A 22,277-nucleotide genomic window follows, 5' to 3' on the forward strand; every position below is an offset into this window, starting at 1 on the left:
AGTTCCAATTAACTTGCTTGTGTCCCTTCAGCTTGGACTACGACGTCTAGTTCACTTCGTTGAGATACCAATTGGAATTGGGAGATTCCAATTGGACTCAACTCATATCACAAGCGACAATAGTAGCAAGCGAGCGCCACAAAACTTCTAATTTCAACATAGAACTTGGTCAAACCCAATTCTTAACCGCCTCAACCCTTAACTGATGGTAACCAGACCTTAAATCAATCTTAGAGAAAACCGATGGACCTTGCAATTGGTCAAGAAGGTCATCTATCTGAGGCAATAGATACTTGTTCTGAATGGTGACCCTATTCAACTTTTGGTAGTCTATACACATTCTCTCTTGCTAGTGATGGTGTTACCGTTGTTGTTGCTCTAGCTTAGACCATAGAGTAAATGAAGAAATATACCAATTTGTATCACCCAGTTAACAATTGGATTCAAGTCATAGCACGAAGGAGTAGAAATAAGTGAAATTTTCCTAAATTCCTATAGCCTCTTAAAGAAAAGTACGAACGTCATTGTATGGTTTCGCAAGACTCTACTAGACTCATTTTGGTACAATGAGATCAACGAACCTAGGGCTCTGATACCAACTTTGTCACGACCCAGACCACTGTGAGTGGCACCCACACTAACCCACCGGTGGAAGAACCAAAACTATAGCCCAACTAACAATTTTTATGAACACTAAGGCATTTAAAGATACGGAAGCAGGCTTATATGTCAATTAAAATGGAGTCCCCATAAACTTCAAGGTTTTAACAAACAACTAACCAAACTAATGCGGAAGAACAACCCCTAGAACATGAAAGTCAATATACCAAAACTCTACTAACGACAAGTCTAAGAATAAGGGGTACAACCCCGAAACTAAACAAACACCTTAAACAAATAGTCTAAGTCCGAAAAGAATGGATTTAAAAAAGAGAGATCCATGGCAGCCTGAAAGAAGTGGCTCACCCTTGAATCTGCTCATGATCAATAGTCACTTAGCTGAGGTCTATCAAAAGCTGCCTGAAGATGCCCTGTACTCAACAAAGAACAAGCAAGTGCAGTATCAGTTAACAACTATAGTGTATGGGTAGGATCACACAACTATCCAAATAAGTGAAACACATGCAAGTAACCACAACATTATAAAACAAGCATATACCGAACATATACAATATTAGTCAACTATTATGAACAACTAACAGTTTAACGATTCTCACATATCACAGTTATACCAATTTAGAGCAACATACCATCTTCCAATATTAATCATCATTAGATATGAATGAAATCATCACAAGTAGATACACAACACAATTCAATGGTCCTCTCACGGAACCCAATTCAATGGTCCTCACATGGAAGCCACACCCAAACTGTTAGTATACCGGTTCGTGGTACTCGATCCAATGTTTATGCCGGAACGTGGCAACCGATCCAATAATTATGTCGGAATGTGCCAACCGATCCCATATTTATGCCAGAATGTGGCGACTGATCCAAGTTAGTGTGACGGAACGTAACACCCAAGCCATTCAGCAAACCACAATCACAATGTATATTCTCACAATCATACAACAAAAGGTGATTCATGGCATACAATTATTCATCTATCTCATTTACATAAAGTGTGATCAATAATGCAATATTCGAATACATACATGTATCATAATGAAGCAAAACCAAACATACATCACACAATCATAGAATCACAACCATCAACTACCTCGAATTTAATTTTAAATCCCCTAAGGCACTTGAATCTTCCTTTTCTGGAATCTTTCCGCTTGTTTTAGGTCTACAAACAACAATTTATACGCAAGGATCAACAATCAAGACCAATTACCCGGGTCATAATCAATAATATCAACCCTAGGTCAAACCTTAATCCCCATACCCAGATTAGGGCTTTTTCCACCATTAACTTCAGATCAAAACCTTTCCCTAATAATAATTAGCCAAGAAAGACGTTCTACGGATCGAAAAATGGATTTGGGGAGTTAAAACCTTACCTTTAGCCATAAGAATGGTGAAAAATGGTCAAGAACTCGTCTGGGGTCATTCCTTAGCTCTCAAAGTCAAAAAGTGCAGAATAAAGATGTTTTGGGGTTTATTTACGATTTTAATTCGCACCAGACTCGCCACAGTGGTCCTTACCTCGCTACAGCAGCCCCGCCCTGGCGGCAGAAATACCGCCACAGTAGCTTGCACCGAACCAATGGGCTATTTTAATAATTCCAAGACCTCTATTTCATAAAACACCTTTAACCAACGACGCTCAGAAAATACTGTTCATGCTAAGATCGATTCTGGGAGTTCTACTCACCCGAATTCAATTCTGTAAAGTCATACAGATTCCTTAACCAATTATCTAACCGCTCATGTAATCAAAATCATAAATAAGTCACCGGATTGCTACCAGATTTCCCTAGACCTCACTGACTCCGATTTCATCCAAATCTGGACTAGGCTAGGAAATCTTAAGTTACTACAAAAAAAAATTCTGGCCCCAATTCTTTCTCCATTGGCTTTTTCGTAATTACAGAATCAGGTCGTTACAGATAACTAAAACAATTAAGACACATACATTACCCCTAAGAACTGAAAGTCACCATACTAAAACTTTAATAGTCAAACTATGGATGCAACCCCAAAAACAAAACATAAACTAAATACTAATGTCTGTGTCTGAAAAGATAAACAAGAAATAGAGAAGAACCCATGACAGCTCAAAAGATGTAGCTCACCCCTGAATTCAATTCAAGTGTCTCTCAATTGAGGTCTTGAATCAGCCGTTGGAGGATTCGTTTCACTCAACAAGAAAACCAAGTACAATATTAGTACACAAACTACCGTGTATTGGTAGTACACTCTGACAATCCAAGATATGAAGGTAGACAATTAACCACCAAATAGTAACATCGAACAATGAACAATATAACAACAATTATTAACCACACATAGGTTCCCAATCACATGTTGATACGCTCAAATTACACCTCTATTAAAGAAGTATAAGCGGTCGTCGTTAAATAAAGAACCCAACTTGTAGGTTGGGGTCGATCCTACGAGGAATATGGTTTAGACTTAAACTTAACTCACTATTATATCCGTTTAGTCAAAATATTTCTGAGACATGTAAATAAAGGGAGGGGGGTTGTGTAAGCAAATACCGGTTTATTGATTAAGTAACAAGTGAGCAAGATTCAAACTTCGAGTTATCAATTTGAGAGAGAAACTAGGGTGTATGTGTTCCCCATAAGCTCTTAACACGGTAATCCTAATAATAATAATCATTTCCTAGTGTTTTACATGCAAAGTTGGTAAGATAGATATCCCTAAGCGATTGGTCGTCAAAATAGGGAATTTCACCCTGCACTGTGGTCTGGCTACGTGTGTATACTTTACTAACCCTTACCTTTACCTCATATTAGACATCACATCAATGTATGGATTAGTTTTACCCTCGCACCAATTGACATTAGACTATTAGATAGCATCCCACTAAATCTCTGTTGATAATTCTTTTTTCATTAATTACCTCCTTGGTCTGGCAAGTAGAAACGAGGTGAGTTCTAACACGTGCACTCGTTGAAAAGACTTCTAAGCGAAAGAATTACCAATACATGCATAAACACTATTCAAGAATTACTTAATTATTATTCATACGTTGTTAATTGTTCATGGTTCCCACAACCCTAGTTGTGGATTTAGTTACTCATGCTTGAAAGAACACAATTCATACTTTGGTAAAAAGAATTCATCAACTTACGATTAGAGTAGAAGAAATTTGAAATCTCCAATTGAATTGCAAAGCCAAAATCTAATAGACCGAAATCCGGAAATCAAATTTCTAAAGTTGCAAGTTAATTCCCAAAGAAAGTACCAAGAACTAAAAGTAAACAATGATGTCTAACCCCCAAAAACGATGTTTACATACCCTATTTATAGAAAAACATGTCCTAAATAAAAAGGAAACAAACTAAGGAAATAAACTTCTGGAATGCGGCATCAATCGACGACTAGACCTACGGACCGTGGGTTGACCTACGGTCCGTAGGTCCCCTCCGTAGGTCAACACTTAGAACTTTTTCAGTAGAGGCTGGAACCTACTATCAGATCATCAACGATAGATGTGCAGGACGGATCGTAGGTCGACCTATAATCTGTGGGTCCTCTTCTGTACCTCCACACTTTGGATTTTCATCTGGTACTGGAACTTCAACTCTCTGAACACATTCGATGGATGTGCAGGGCGGCCCGTGGGTTAATCTACAGTCCGTTAGTCGCTCCGTAGTTCCACACTTGGTCAGACTTCGCTGATGCTCTATCTACACCTACCCAACATAATTTATCAATTTAACTAAGTACTGATGTAAAAAGGTAAACAATGAGTAGAATTTCTCAAGCATCAAGTCCTTCATAAATATGAAACGCGGAAAGCTAAAATACACCCAAGAATTGATGTCACAAGTACAAGAGCTTCTAAATATGGTGCAAGTATCAAACTAAAATGACAAATCAACACATCAAGGGTATCCTCTCTGAATACTAAAATAACATAATAAATAAAAGATAGATGGAGGTGTGGGCCATGGAACAACCAAGCAGCTCACCATAACTCAAAGATACTTCAAGCTCAAACTCAAAAAGCTCCACGAGATGTGCTCGTACTAGGAATCAAGTATGCACCACAAAAGAGTGCAACAAGTGTAGTATGAGTACGAAACCACGTGTACCCAGTATATCTCATAGATCGATAACGAATAAGTAGTGACGGGAGTTCATATAAGAAAATTAGTTCTTTACTTATACAAGTCTATATTATACTTACCAGACAAGTTTCATCAAATAGAGGTAATCAAATATCAAGTAGTTTTCAACCACCAATAAAACACATAATCTTCAAGAATGAAGGATGCCATGAGATGCAATGCAATATGACTTCATGAAATGATATTCCTCAGATGCCAAGTACTCTCTCAATCGTATATACATGATACTCCTCGAAAATACATCGAGAGTTCATGATCCATGGGGGACTCGCGAGGTCCATATACCGACATGGACGATCTCCACGTGTCTGTGCTAATGATCTCAATGCACTATCATAAAATCAAACAAATTCTGCAAGGACGATCTCCACGTGCCCAAATTATAATCTTAACATCTCACCATCCCCAGCATGGACGATCTCCAAGTGCCCAACTTGTACTCAATCTCATGTCAATGCATGTGCACAATATGATTTCAATAAAAGGGGATGATGATGCATCTCAATTAAACACATATCAGCATAATATATAACCACCTCAACTATCACAAATATACGGGTTCAACAGGGGAACACAATCACACAAAAGAATTCAAGTCAATAATACATCAACTAATGCCCATATGCTTTGCATTCTTGGATTACAATCCGCCTACTATAGTAATAAACTTTCCCTTTATAACACCGTTACTTGTACCAATGCCCGTCACACCATTGGTACGAGACCGCCATCTTTCTCCCTTACCCGTTGTTTATTCCATTATTAAATATTTAATTAGGAAAATATCCTTCAATGAAGTCTGAAAATCTTAACATACCTTAATTGCCGAACACGTGTTACAAATCCTCAAAATTTTGTCTTTCCCTTTTGTAAAGCTCGCGAACCTTCCCAATCTATCAATTATGCATATTTTGTAAGTGAATAAGTCGGTATACACCCATATTACTATATGTTTATCTATACCCTAAAATAATCATCAAAATTTATAATCAATTTCTTAAATCTCAAGCCTAGGGTTAAGTCTTAATTCTTCCAAATAACATAATTTTAATGTTGTTCAAATAATCTAATATACATATATTCAATTACTTAACAAACTATGTCAAAACATGTATAAAATGTAAGATCATGAAAAGAAAATAAAAATAAATAATACAACTACCCTATCTGTAACTTACACCTTGGAAAGAAACGAAAAAGGAAAAATAATACTAAACGTCGCCACCCAGCCTTACTCAATTTTCCAGCACCACCAGTTCCTTTCTTTGATCTGTCCAATCACTAAGCTACCCTCGTCAAATCTTTAACCTTAGAAATTAGTTTCCACTACCTATTGTCTCCTAATATAATAGGTACAAATTTTACAACCATCTCCCTAAATTCCTTATCACTAACAATATTATAACTATTATTCCCAACCATTGTAACAAACAACATATGTAGTACAAAAATCACAACTTGGAAAGGAAATTGTTTTACCTGAAGTTTGTGGTTTCTCTTCTCCCCACACATTTTTGCCAATGTCTGTTACTGGTGTTATGCTAATCACCCCTTTAACTTAATTCAATACATGGTCCAAGTGGTAAAAGGGTGTTAAATAAATTATGAATTTGGCCCATTAACTATTCAGCTATATTACTCATATAACAAATATCTGACAACTAAATAATTGTGGTTACCGAATATTTCAAAATTTCCATTTAAAACATTACGGGAAGAGTCAAAATTGTCCTAGTTCTCAAAATGACCTAGCGGGTCGTTACAGTGTGGGTTGTACTGATACTACTCTTACTATGCCTTTTTGGCATAGTATGATGCAGATCGGTAATGTTTCATTAAGGGAAGACGAAGAAATCTCCAACAACTTCTATTTTTCCTTTCGCATGGTGGGAATTGTGTCTTTTTATCTATTATGACCAGTTTTTACTCTTAGTAGCTCTTGTACCTGTTTAGGCTAGATCCTTAGGGTTTTAATTACTTTGCAAGTTTAAACCAGAATTGTTCTAAAAAGTTCTTATTTATAAAACGTTGTTATTTCATTTATCTCCGATTTTTTTAATCTTCCGCATGTTTTAACTATTGGGATATGAGGGTTCTCCTACTTAGGTGGTAGAGTAGGTGCTTGCACGGCCCGGTGGGTTGGGTCGTGACACTGGCAATGAATAAGAAGATAATGGGTAGTAAATAGTGAATATAAATGGCCACTGCATCAAATGTTTTTCACTGGTCCAACAATAGTCCTCCTTGACTTGTCCCTTCCAGGGTACAACAGTCTAATAACAAAGTATAATTCAACAAACTTTGGACAAGATTTGAGTCCAAAGCTCCACAAAAAGAACATCACCCTTCAACTAATAAGAACTCTCTTTTGACAAACTTTTATGCACTCTATATTTTCATGTCCCAAAATAACTGAAGACCACCACTATTTATAGTTGAAAAAGTCTTACTGGCAATGAATAAGAAGATAATGGGTAGTAAATAGTGAAGATAAATGGCCTAGATGTTACATATGTTACAAGGTAAAATGAAGAAATTAAGAGAGAAATAATGTGAGGAGCGGTAACAAATGCCATCAATGGCAGATGAAGAAACTACTCTTGACTCCAACGTTCACTGAAACGTTTCTGCCAATAAAGACAAATGTAATTGGCATTACCTGACCACTAAGTCAATGACCAAAATGCATGAGCAATTAGGGAGCATTTATGTGAGACCCCGTGGTTCTTTTGCATAGTATGTGTATCATTGCATGAGTGTATGAGCTTTCTATGACTTGGTGTATCATATCAGGAGAATAAGGTTGCAAAGGGGAGGTAAAAAAAATCAAAGAATTAGACTAGCGTTATGGTTCAAGGATGCCCTTAAACAAGTTCGAGTTAAAGAATGCCTATTCTAACACCCCGCTCGTTCAGAATGCTTAAGTTAACCGGTACCTTTGGGGATACGACAAAGAGTGTCTTATATGCTAATAGAGATGTTTTATAAGGTGATATAGTCTCCCAATGATCATAAGTTAAGTTTTGAAGTCAAGCAAGTTGAGAAATAAAAAGTTGGCAAAAGTTAGATTAAGTTTCTTTGATAATTTTCTAAAAATTGGGTTTAATGTCTCGGAGCTTTTCTCCCAATCTACAAAGCTTTAGAAGAACCCCAATATATGAAATCGAAGGTCTACGAGTCTACTTTCCAAAGCACTAAATCATTTGTCCATACGACTTCAGAATTGAGAGATATTCAGATTTTAGTGAGACTGCACAAGTAGGCACGTGAAGGTGGGTCCCTCACCCCTATGTCGGTTTAGCTCTATAAGATTTGGTTTCCCTTCGTTATAACTCATTTTTTTCGACCAAAAAATAGAAGGAAGCAGTCTTAATTCCTCTCTAAAAGAAAATATCTACAAGATTTCAATGTGGTTTCACCCTTGGAATGTTAATAGAGATTATGTTACTTCTTTCCTCCTCGTTGGTTGTGATTTGAAGGATTCTTCGTGGTGAAGGAGTCTCATTTTTAGGTGGTGTTGCTGATGTTTGGAGGTAATAATTCTCACCCTTCATTTTATTGAGTCATTCCAAGTTATAGTTATGCTATATAAGCAAGAACACAAATAGACGGCTGGAAAATCGTATTTTGATAGTTATGTGATGTTGGGCTGTTTTGAAGTATTTTGTGATATTGTTGTTGCTGGAATATTTTTGGAAATGTTTTGTATGTGTGTGGTTCTTGTTGATATGAGTATGGAAGAGAAGAAGAAGTATAGATGGATATTTAATTGTAACATAAATTAGTGTAACGTTGGTTCTATTATTGCATTGCAATTTTCAAATTGTTTCTTCTTGGTTCAACGTCTTGCATTTAAGGAGACTATTTGTTATTTACAAGACATGTTAATGTACTGCAAGCTCCATCAAGTTTAAGTTTAGGTTTTGTCCTTTTAAGCTCTTATTGCATATGAAGAGAAAGACACAACTCCAAATTTAATTATTGGACAAACGTATAGGATGATGATTGGAAACGGCGAGTTCAAGTTATTATGGTTATATTGAACAATTATAGGACTGTATTATACATATATTTTTATGGCTTTAATGGTTTGAAGACTCGTGGTTAGGATTTGGTTATGGTTATTTTGGGTTCGGAAAGAGGGGTGTGGCGCTACACCGAGTTTTAATTATTGTGCAGGCATAGTCTATTTGGTTGTTGTTGACTATTGTGTAGGACTCAAGTTGTTAATAGCTGCTGCAAAAATGTATGTTACGTCATTAATTTGGGGTTGTAATTTGGGGGATAAAAGGTAATGAAACATGTATTTAAAAGGGGTCTGGCTAGCTAATTACTCTGTTAGTAGGATCTAAATTGCTACTTTGAGGTGCCGTGTTAATATTCTGCCTGTAATGGTTGTGTAACGTGATTTTATTTAGTTTACATACTGTGACATGATTTTCTGTAGATTACTTACTGTAAGGAAGGGGTACAATCCATATTGATACAACAAGACCCAAAATCGAGGTATGTTAAGGCTAAGCACTGTAATTCCTTTGAGCACAAATTTTGGAATCCTAAATCGTCAAATATTGTTTTACTACTCTATTACTAGAAAGACGTTTGGTGAAAGGCATTGATATTGCAGCTGGTGTAATTTTGTGACTCCATTATGTTGCTATTTCACTCGTTCAGTTAGATAGGGTATTTGGCGTCTATATGTCATTTTGTTGACTGTTTTGACTATAGGTCCATGTGTACAAATTCTTATTCTTCTTTAGGTGTGGTAACTTAAAAAGATTAGAGATGAACAATATGAATTTGAAATCAGTCCTCCTTCCTCGCTAATTTATACTTTTGAAAATTTTAAAATAAAACGTCGATCTCCAAAACTGTTAAATATAAATCGTAGGTTTAAACTAATAAAGTACGGGTTTTTCTGAAATACTTTCTTTTACAAACCACTAAGGAAACATATATAGATACTAAGTGAGGAACTTTAAGCTCTTTATGAACATCTTCAAGGATTAAGTTGTCTTTCTAAATCCAAGTTAAGTGTTCCATTTTAATCTACAAGTATATAAGCTTCATGTGATATTTACATGTGAAACAAAGTGATTACTATATTATGAGGACAATAGTACCAATGAGCCAAGATTGGCAACATGATTTAGGTAACAAATGCATTACGGATCCATGACATTACATGCTATGCATTCTACTTCTGAGCTATAATCGGAAGGTATGAGTCCTATTGCCTATATTTACACGTATGAGACACAAATGGCTACAAGTTGGCGAATATGATCCCGGTTCACTACCGGAAGGCACCACCATTTCTAGCACTTGGTTGGGTATGGCATGCATTTGCATATCTATATATATATACACGACATACGGTTATGAGAGAATACCATGCATATTTAATCTATATAAGGTTTGATGTCAGCCATTGTAGCTACTAGAGTTTCTGTTTCAGGTGGTATCTTTCCCCTTTTTACAATAACTATTTATTATTCTATTTTCTGCCTTACAAACCAATACATTTTTGTTCGTACTGATGTCCCGTTGCCTGGGACATATTTTTGTTTCGTGTGTGCAGGTTCAGGTAGGGATTCTGATTAACCCCTCTGCTAGGATTCGGGGTTCAGCTGTGAGTTGGTAAGCTCCACTTATTCCTGGAACTTTCATAGGATGTTACTTTTATTGTACAGTTTGGTATAATCGGGGCCTTGTCCCGACTAGTGCTTATGTCACTCATAGAGGCTATTGTGGACACAATATTCTGGGTTTCTTTCTGCAGCTTCCAGTTTCTAGCCACATAGGCTTGACACGTATAGATATGTATGTATGTGGGTATATCTTCATTGTAGCCTTGTCGGCTAGCTAGTACCTTATTATATTTGGCTTGTCTACCTTCGTCTATATGACTTATCGATATACAGGTTATGACCTTAAGGGTCAAATAATAGTATTTTAGATGTTATGCTGCTTGACGTACTAAGCCTTCAGTTGAGTCAGTTGGTATGTTTATGTGGCTAACTCGATTGCTTAAGGTGTCGAGTCCAGTCACGCCTTCTCTAGTTTGGCGCGTGGCAAACTTGGTATCAGAGCAGGTTGTGTCTTAGGGAGTCCACAAGTCGTGTCTTGTAGATTCTTGTTTATGGGTGTGTTGTGCACCACATTTATAATCAAGAGGCTATAGGGCATTTAGGACTGGTTACATTTCTTTCAATTTATATATCGTGCTATAGAGCTGAGTTATAAGTACGTATGAATCTGAATCATGCTTTGTGTTTCACATACGCTCTAAAGGATTTATCGAGGTTCTACGGTAGAGATTGTTTGTTATCAATTTTTTTAGACGTGATAGGGCTAGAGATGCTCGACTTTGTTATTGATATGGGCATGGATTGGTGGAAACCTTATTATATCGATGTCGACTACCAAGAGAAGACTGTTAGATTTAAGTTCCCAGGGGGAATTAGTACCAGAATCGAAGGCTAATGGTGCAATGCCAAAAGGCAAGTTTATTTGCAATCTTTAGGCAAGGAAATGTTTGCCAATGGCTGTACTTATCATATTTTCCGAGCGAGTTTAAGATATTGATGTTGAGACCTTGACTCTTCAGTTTTTATAGTGGGCAATGAGTTTCTAGGTGTATTTCCAGGTGAGCTTCTTGCTATTTCCCTGGAACAAGCGACAAATTTTTCTACTGATACATTACGAGATGCTCTGCCGATATCAATTTCCCATTTAGAATTGCACCAGCAAATTGAAGGATATATTAGATAAGAGCTTTAACAGGACTAGTACATCACCAAGTGGTGCACCAATGTTATTTGTTCGGAAGAAAGATGAATCATTGTAGAAGTGTATAGACTACAAAAAAACTGAATAAGGTGACTATAAAGAACAAATATCCACTACAAATGATTGATGGATTTTTTCGACCAACTATATGATATCGGATGCTTCCCAAAGATTGATTTATATTTAGGGTACCACTAGGTACTTGTTCGAGAGAGTAATGTTTCAAAGACAACTTTCAGGATTAGATATGGCCATTTTGAGCTTTTTGTAATGTCTTTCAGATTGGCGAATGACCTAACAATATTTATGAACCTGATGAATAGTATATCCATGTCATTCTATAATTGTTCGTAATTGTATTAGTTAATTATATTCTGGTACATTTCATTCATAGGCAAACCATAGAGATCATCACAAAGTAGTGTTTCAGTTACCCCAAGGTTAGAGGTTGTAAGCTAAATTCTCAAAGTATTTCTGGTTGTATTTAATGGTTTTTTTTTGCCGAGGCCATATTGTATTAGATGCTGGTGTTTAGGTATACTTACAGAAGACTGAGGTTGTGAAGACTTGGCCTAGACCTATGAACCTAGTCGAAGTTCGAATCTTTCTGAGGGTTAGCAGAGTATTATATAAATTTTGTGGAAGCATTTTTTTTTCTTTTCTCCACTTTCAGCACCCCTAACAAAGTTGACTTAAAAAGAAGTTAAGTTTCAGTGGACAATAGCCTATGAGGGGAGATTCCAAGAGCTGAGATATAAAATGACTTCAACACCAGTTCCAACTCTACAAGATGGTCAAGAGAGAAATGTAATGAATTATTATGATTCAAGAATTAGGTTGGTTTATGTTCTGAAATATTAAAGAAAGGTAATTGCTTATGCTTCATAATAGTTAATGAAGAATGAAAAGAACTACTCGACCTACAATTTAAAGATGATTGCAATTATTCATTCCTTGAGGATTTTGAGGCATTACTTGAATGTCTTTAATGTTGATATTTATAAAGATCCTAAGATCCCCAGTATATATTTAGACTGAAAAAGGTAATTCTACAATAGCGCCGATGGAATGAATTGCTGAAAGTTATTGATGTGGATATCTTATATCATCCAAGGAAGGTAAAATATAGTAGTGGATGCCCTCAGTCATAATTCTATGGGTAGTTTATCACCTTTGGGAGCTGAGAACCAGGAGATGGCCAAAGAGCTCCATCAGCTGGCTGGTTTAGGGTTATATTATAAAACTCCAATGACACTAGATTCAAAGTTTAGGACTGGGTAATATCATCTGTATTTGTGGAGGTGAAGGCTTGACAAAGTGAAGATCCTAGCTTAGATCAGCTTAGAGGCAAGGCTTAGCAGCAAAAAAAAAAATTCACCTTTGATAGAGCAGGAGAGATAGTCTTCAGATTCAGATATCAGTTATATGTTTTGAATGCCACATGGCTTCTATTGAAAAATATGGGACATGAGAACCATTCTCTCTTCTTTGTTCACATAGGAACTATGAAAATGTGTCATGGTATTAAGGAGATATGTTGTCAATAGGGAGAGGTAGAGCATCAAAAGCTTAGTTTGCTAACTCAAGAGATAGTTATTCCATTGTGGAAGTGGAAGGAGACAAATGTGAATTTTGTCACATGTTTTCCGCATTCGTGAGGGAAGATCAAATTCCAATTGGTTGATTATTCACAGGTTGAAGAAATCAGCCAATTTCTGTCTAGTCAGGACTACCTTCTGATGGAATCTGTTGGGATGTACATTAGAGAGTTATTTATACTCAATTATGTCTCAGTATAGATTACTTCAAATAGATGGACACATTTTATTGCACAACATAGAGATCCTTGTTGAAGGGTTTGGGGACTCAAGTTAATCTTAGTACAAATTTTCATCTTCAGATTGATGGCCAAGCTAAACGTATAATCTAAATGCTCAAGGACATGTTATGGGTATGTGTGCTAGATTTTCATGGAAACTGGTGTGATCACGTGTTACTGGTTGAGTTTTCTTATAATAACAACTTCCAAGCAAGTATTCAAATAACTCCTTATGAAGCACTATATGGAAGAAGTGCAGGTCACCAATTTATTGGTTAAAGATCAGGGAAGTAGAGTTGCTAGGTCATGATCTAATCTAACAATTTATGGAGAAGGTAAAGCTTATTAGAGATCAGTTATAGATATTATAGAGTAGTCCGAAGTCCTATGTAGATGTTTGACAACGAGACTTAGAGTTTAATGTAGAAGATTGGTTTTTCTTCAAAGTATGGCCTATGAAGGGTATCATGCGATTAGTCAAGAAAGGAAAGGCAAGTCCAAGGAATTTAGGGCCATATAATATTATTTGGAGGATTCGCAGGGTGGCTTACGAGCTTGATTTTCCTTCAGAATTTAAAAGCAGTTCATCTGGTGTTCCATGTATCTAGTTTATAGAAGTGCATCGAAAATGCTTCGAATTATGCCCGTTGAGGATATTCTTGTCTCTACAAACTTGTTTTATGCTAAGGTGTTAGTGGCTATTTTGGTTTGGCAGGTAAGAAAGATTTGGACCGAAGAAGTGGTTTCTATGAAAGTGTTATGGTGGAATAACAAATTTGAGGAAATAACTTGAGAAGCCGAGGAGGAAATAGGGAAGAATTACCCCCAACTATTGATGAATTAAGCTGAGTTGTTTTTCAATAATTGACAATTATTCGTATACACAAACTTAATTGGATTTTAAATACCAAAATATACAGTTTATATGGATTGTCGCAAGCTAGATATACGAAGCCTTGTAAGTGGATTTTCAGAACTGGATTTAAGATTTGCGAACGTAACAAATATAGCCTTGCAAACAGCACAATAGCAGCAAGTAATACAATCAAGAGATTGGTCGAATCCATTCGCAGACGAATACTCTTAAGGAGGGGAGAATGTGAGACCCTGTTGTTCTTTCGCATAGTATGTGTATCATTGCATGAGTGTATGAGCTTTCTATGACTTGGTATATAATTTCAGGAGAATAAGGTTGCAAATGGGAGGTAAAAAAAAATCAAAGATTTAGACTAACGTTATGGGTCAAGGATGCCCTTAAATAAGTTCGAGTTAAAGAATGTCTATTCTAACACCCCGCCCGTTCAGAACGCTTAAGTTAACCGGTACCTTTGGGGATAAGATAGAGTGTCTTATATGCTAATAGGGATGTTTTATAAGGTGATATAGTCTCTCAATGATTGTAAGTTATGTTTTGAAGTCTAGCAAGTTGAGAAATAAAAAGTTGGCAAAAGTTAGAATAAGTTTCTTTGATAAATTTTCTGAAAATTGGGCTAAATGTCTCGGAACTTTTCTCCCAATATACAAATCTTTAGAAGAACCGCAATATAAATCGAAGGTCTACAAGTCTACTTTCCAACGCACTGAATCATTTGTCCATACGACTTCAGATCTGAACGATATTCATATTTTAGTGAGACTGCACAAGCAGGCACGTGAAAGTGGGTCCCTCACCAATATGTCAGTTTAGCTCTATAAGATTTGGTTTCCCTTCGTTCTAACTCATTTTTTTCGACCAAAAAATAGAAGGAAGCAGTCCTAAATCCTCTCTAAAGGTTCCCCTATCATCCAAGCAAATATCTACAAGATTTTAATGTGGTTTCACCCTCGGAATGTTCAAAGATTGTGTTACTTCTTTCCTCCTCGTTGATTGTGATTTGAAGGATTCTTCGTGGTGAAAGAGTGTCGTTTTTAGGTGGTATTGCTGTTGTTTGGAGGTAATAATTCTCACCCTTCATTTTATTGAGTCATTCCAAGTTATAGCTATGCTATATAAGAAAGAACACGAATAGAGGGCTGGAAAATCGTAGTTTGATAGTTATGTGATGTTGGGCTGTTTTGAAGTATTTTCTGATATTGTTGTTGCTGGAATATTTTTGGAAATGCTTTGTATGTGTGTGGTTCTTGTTTATATGAGTATGGAAGAGAAGAAGAAGTATAGATGGATATTTAGTTATAACATAAATTAGTGTAACATTGGTTCTATTATTGCATTGGAATTTTCAAATTGTTTCTTCTTGGTTCAACGTCTTGCGTTTAAGGAGACTATTTGTTATTGACAAGACATGTTAATGTACTACAAGCTCCATCAAGTTTAAGTTTAGGTTTTGTCCTTTCAAGCTCTTATTGCATATGAAGAGAGAGACATGACTACAAATGTAATTATTGGACGAACGTATAGGATAATGATTGGAAGTGGCGAGTTCAAGTTATTATGGTTAAATTGAACAATTATAGGACCGTATTATACATATTTTTTATGTTTTTAATGGTTTGAAGACTCGTGGTTAGGATTTGGTTATGGTTATTTTCGGTTGGAAAAGAGGGGTGCGGCGATACGCCGAGTTTTAATTGTTGTGCAGGCATACACTATTTGGTTGTTGTTGACTATTGTGTAGGCCTCAATTTGTTAATATCTGCTGCAAAAATGTATGTTACGTCATTAATTTGGGGTTGTAATTTGGAGAAGAAAAGGCAATGAAGCATGCATTTAAAAAGGGTCTGGCGAGCTAATTACTCTGCCAGTAGGATCTAAATTGCTACTTTGACCCTGCCGTGTTAATATTCTGCCTATAATGGTTGTGTGACATGATTTTCTATAGATTACATACTCTAAGGAAGGGGTACGATCCATATTGATACAACAAGACCCAAAATCGAGGTATGTTAAGGCTAAGCACTCTACTTTCTCTAAGCACGAATTTTGAAATCCTAAATCGTCAAATATTATTTTACTACTCTATTACTAGAAAGACCTTAGTATGTAAGGAAGGGGTACAATCCATATTGATACAACAAGACCCAAAATCGAGGTATGTTAAGGCTAAGCACTGTACTTCCTCTGAGCACGAATTTTGAGATCCTAAATCGTCAAATATTGTTTTACTACTCTATTAATAGAAAGACCTTTGGTGAAAGGCATTGATATTGCAGCTGGTGTATTTTTGTGACTCCATTATGTTGCTATTCCACTCGTTCGGTTAGATAGGGTATTTGGCGTGTTTATGTCATTTTGTTGATTCACTTGACTATAGGTCCATGTGTACACATTCTTATTCTTCTTTAGGTGTAGTAACTTAAAAATATTAGAGATGAACAATATGAATATGAAATCAGTCCTCCTTCCTCGCTAATTTATATTTTTGAAAACTTTAAATAAAACGTCCTTAAATATAAAACTTAGGTTTAAACTACTAAAGTACGGGTTTTTCTAAAATACTTTCCTTTACAAACCACTAAGGAAACATATATAGATACTAAGTGAGGAACTTTAAGCACTTTATGTAAATCCTCAAGGATTAAGTTGTCTTTCTAAATCCAAGTTAAGTGTTCCAGTTTAATCTACAAGTATATAAGTTTCACGAGATATTTACATGTGATATGAAAGTGATTACGAGATTATGAGTACAAGAGTGCAAATGAGCCAAGCTTGGCAACATGATTCAGGTAACAAATGCATTACGGATCCATGACATTACATGCTATGCATTCTACTTCTGAGTTATAATCGGAAGGTATGGGGCCTATTGCCTATATTTATACGTATGAGACACAGATGGCCACAAGTTGGCGAATATGATCCCGGTTTGCTACCTGAAGGCATCACCATTGCTAGCACTTGGTTGAGTATGACATGCATTTGCATCTATATATATATATTCACGACATATGATTATGCGAGCATACCATGCATATTTAATCTATATAAGGTTTGATGTTAGCCATGGCGGCTACCAGAGTTTCTGTTTCAGGTGATATCTTTATTCCCCTTTTTACAGTAACTAATTATTATTCTATTTTCTGCCTTACATACTAGTACATCTTTATTCATACTGACGTCCCGTTGCCTGGGACGCAATTTTGTTTCGTGCGTGCAGGTCCAGGTAGGGATTCTGATTAACCCCTCTGCTAGGATTCGAGGTTCAGCTGTGAGTTAGTAAGCTCCACTTCTTCCTGGAGCTTTCATAGGATGTTACTTTTATTGTACATTTTGGGTATAATCGGGGCCTTGTCCCAACCAGTGCTTATATCACTCATAGAGGCTATTGTGAACACAATATTCTGGGTTTCTTTCTGCAGCTTCCAGTTTCCAACCACACAGGCTTGGCATGTATAGATATGTATGTATGTGTGCATATCTTCATTGTAGCCTTGTCGGCTAGCTAGTACCTTATTATCTTTTGCTTGTCTACCTTCGTCTATTTGATTTATCGATATTCAAGTTATGACCTTAAGGGTCCAGTCATAATATTTTAGATGTTATGTTGTCTGACCTTCTAAGTCCGCAGTTGAGTCAGTTTGTATGTTTATGTGGCTAACTCGATTGCTTAAGGTGTCGAGTGCCAGTCATACCTTCTCTAGTTTGGGGCGTGACAATTTAGACACAAAAATAATGAGCAAATTTAAGATAAAAATAGTATTGAAATGCTCAATAACCAACACACACACACACATATATATATATATATATAATAAATAAGATAATTAAATACACTAAAAAAATGAAACAACAAGTAGCCCAAGATTTCTAAAAGATAATACACTGCAAATATTTTGTAAATAGATATGAAAATATACATATACATAAATGTAATTATAATTTTTAATTATGTAGTTATATAGCTTGTTTGGTTCAATTCTTATATTACTTTTTACCTTAATCACAATTAATTAAAATATTATCGATTTTCAAAATTAAAAAATAAATCAAACTAACATAAGGTTATTTTTATTTAATTTGAATTTAGGTTGGGTGGTTTAACAATTTCTCGTGAACACTCTTAGAAGTGGATAATGAAAACCTAACAAGAACTAACTACTTTATAGCTATACTATTTAAAAGAGTGCTTTTATATTATAAATTCTTTGTAAATAAGCTTTTTTTAAAATTCTTTTAATCAATAGTGAATCTGCCATTTCGTAGAGTTTTCACATAATTTTGTAGCTCAATTACTTAGAAGAGTAATATAATCTACTTATGCATAAAATATATATTTTACGAATCGACATCACATCCTTTAACAGAGAAGAATTTATTTTATTAGAATATAAAGGAAAAGAGAACATACATCATAAGACTTTATACTTCATAGTATAAGATCATGGAGGACTAAAGACGCAACAACAAATTATTAAATGACTAAAAATCAAAGGAAAACAATCGAGCCAAAAGAAGACTCGTGACATACTAAAACAAACTGACCTCACTGAAGATAAAGAAAAAAGTAGACAATGGATAAATCCTTCTCTAAAGACAATCAAATCAATGACCCCCTTTGACTGCAGAAGGCTTCGCATCATTGAGGAACTTATCTATTGTATCAAAGTTGTTGGAGGATTAATAAGCATATCGTATACCACTAGGGGAATAAGTTACAATAGCAACACGTGCTCCTGTTGTAATAGAAAGTTCGTGTGCTTCCTTGACAACACTTGCCCATAGCTTTTTGATAGCTACAAAGCGTTTCGCTTTAGACATTATCTGTAACATCTCGCAACTTGAAATAGCTAGAAAGAAGCTAAGAACTTGAAATAATCATTTTTGGAAAGTATAAGGAAATCTGGAAATTTTTAAGTAATGTAAAGTTGAGATTTTGGTCAACTTCAATCGGCCATAACTCCAAGTTCAGGATGCGTTAGGTGTAGTTCCAGATATGGTTGGAAATCTCTTGGATTTATCTTTCCAACGCCGTTGAGTTTGCACGATTTTGAATTCGTATGAGTGTATTATGTTCATTGGAAATTGGGCTGTCTGAATAAAGAAATGTCCAATCTGGAATTTAAAAAGGGGTAGTTTGGTCTTTTCCTTACCCAATTAATTAAATACGTTTTTAGTAAATTAAGTGGGGTCAAGACTGAGTTATTTCAGTTTACACTTTTGAGAAATAGAGTTAGGGCTTTTGGAGAAAGAACGCAAGAGAAAGAAGAAGAGGAAAATCAAGATTCGCCAAGAACGATCGATTTTGGTTGTGGATTTGCCAAGCAATTGATCCTACAAGGAATATAAGTCTCTCATAGCGTTGGGTTCATTCACCCACGCGCCAAACATGTTTAGTTTCAGCGCAATTCATCATAAAAGAGTTTGAAAGTTGATGTTCTTGACATGAATTCTTGAATTTGAATGTTGTTCTTGAATTGGCTTGAATTGTGGAGTTTCTGAGATCTTTACGTTGTGTTTTAAAGTTACTTTGAGTTAGGTTCTTGAGTACATATGCTGGGTAAGGTTCATGAAACAAGTCTGTGTCGCAGACTTGTTCCCATAGTGAACAAAAATCTGCTCTGCATCGCGGAGAGGATGCGGACTCCTCTTTCTCAAAATTTAATTTCGTGAGTAATTATTTAAAACACCTCCGCGTCACGGACATGTTCCAAGACGGTGATTTCGTAACTTTTCTCAAGTATAGCTATTCGAAATCATTACTAAACATCAAAAGATCTTTCCAAACACAAATCATAATCCTTGAATCCATAATTCAATTCAAGGATCAGTTAAGAGTCAATTCAAGCAAGAGTTAAGATCAAAGTCAAAAGTCGAGTAAAAGAAGTTCATTTCAAGTTTTCATATGTCTTTTACAAACATTTTAACTTGTTTTAAGACTTAAGTTTGAAGTTAAGCAAAGAGTAAAAGGTAAAGTTTGAAGTTCGTTTCTTCAAAGTATTGGGGGACTAAGTATTCCCAAAGAGATTTTAAATGTTTTTCACATTTAAATAAGAACGGAAACTGAAATTTCCAAAGAGCCTTCAGCTAGTTTTCAGAAAAGAGTAATAGCTTTCTAAATGAAGCAAACAGGGAACAGAGATTTTCCAAGATAGCCTTTGAGCTAAGTTTTTGAGCACTAATCTCAAATCACAGAAGATTTTTAAACATAAAGAGCTAGTATATTTTTTGGAGTAGTATTGAGCACCGATGGGGAAGAGTTCATACAACTATCAGCCCCCTTAAACCATGTAGCCATCATGGGTAGAAAAGAGTCATACTTTTTAGATGAACCCTTTTCGAAATAGACTAGTGAATCCATTAGGCAGTTCAGGTCCTATACCTTTGGCCAGGTATATGATGCGCTGGCAGCGTGAGGGAGATCGCTGTATCATCACTATAACTCTTAAGTGATGGTTGTCGGTTAGAGAAACTCCCACATAAGTTATTGTATTTTTTTTATATACATCGGTTTATTGTATTTTAAATACATCTCAGAGTTATTTGTATCTTGCATACACACATAGTTGATATCATGTTTTAAAACAACTTCTCTTTATATTGAACTTGTTTTTAAACTGCTTTATATTGAAATGAGTTCAATCATGTTGAGTTGAGTTGAGCCAGGTAAGTTCTTTAGTTTCTCTCAAATTCTTTCTAGCCTTTTTTATTTTAGCATTCCGACTTGCACACTCGTACATTCAATGTACTGATTCAAGTTGGCCTGCATCGTATTATGATGCAGACACAGGTAACTAGGATTGGCATCCCGATGCGTCGTTGATCCAGTGGGCGGTCCAGAATCTCTTGGTGAGCCTTCTTCATTTTTGGAGGATCCATTTCATTGCTTTCTAGTTTAGTTTATTAGGATGTTGTGGGGTTTGTCCCAACATCTATCTCAATTGTTATTAGAGGCTTCATAGACAGTCAGATGTTAGTTTTTAGTCTTTTCATTGTCGTTATTCCATGTTGAGACTTCAATTTACCTTAATGGCCATTTGAATGTTCCTTTATAACATTCCAGTTTATTATATAAACTTATCTTTGTTTAGTTTAAGTCTTCCGCTGAGTTAAGTAAGTCAGGCTAAGGTTCGCTTGGGGCCAGCAATGGTCTTCGGGTGCCGGCCACGTCCAGGGAGTAGGCTCGAAGTGTGACAAACTTGGTATCAGAGAACAAATTTCAAGAGTCCTAGGGATTCTATGAAGTCACGTCTGTAGAGTCCTAGTTATCGATGTGAAGCGCGCCACATCTATAATTAGGAGGCTGCAACATTTAGGAATTCCTTCACTTCTTTCACACTCATTTCGTGCGTTAGAGTTGATCTCTAAAAAGTTTCCCTCTAATTCGTACCTGCATGTGTTTCAGATAATCATGCCTCTACAAAGAGCAGTCAAAGGTCGTCCAGCTAGGAGGAATGTTAAAGAACAAAAGTTATCCAATGCACCTGAAGTGTAACCGCAAGGAGAAGTTATTAATGCTTAGTTCAAAGAAGCAATTAGAATATTGAGTCAAGCTGTGACTAACCAGGTTGTTCAGCAAAGAGGAGCTCGACAAGAAGGGGCTAACACTTCGAGGATTCGTGAGTTCTTGAGGATGAATCCCCCAAGTTTCACTGGTTCAAGCACTACTGAGGATCCAAAGAACTTTATTGAAGAACTGAAAAAGGTATTCGATGTGATGCACACTGCTGATATTGAAAGAGTTGAGCTAGCTGTATGTCACGACCCGGGAGCACCCCCTAGTCGTAACCGGCGTACTCGACCTCGAAGAGGTCTAATACAAGCCTCTTACCATTCATTCATCGCATAGACACTAAAACCATAAGGAATTAAAAACTTTATTTACCAAGAAAACATTTCATAAAAAAAAATAGCAAGCGGAAGACTTTCTAGACTTTATACATAATGTCTCAAACCGTCTAATACTTTAGAGTACAAAATTCGGGACTAATCCCGTACACAACTTAAACAATACAAAAAA

The sequence above is a fragment of the Solanum stenotomum genome, chromosome 2 (genome assembly GCF_019186545.1).
Source record: "Solanum stenotomum isolate F172 chromosome 2, ASM1918654v1, whole genome shotgun sequence".
Taxonomy (NCBI): Eukaryota; Viridiplantae; Streptophyta; class Magnoliopsida; order Solanales; family Solanaceae; genus Solanum; species Solanum stenotomum.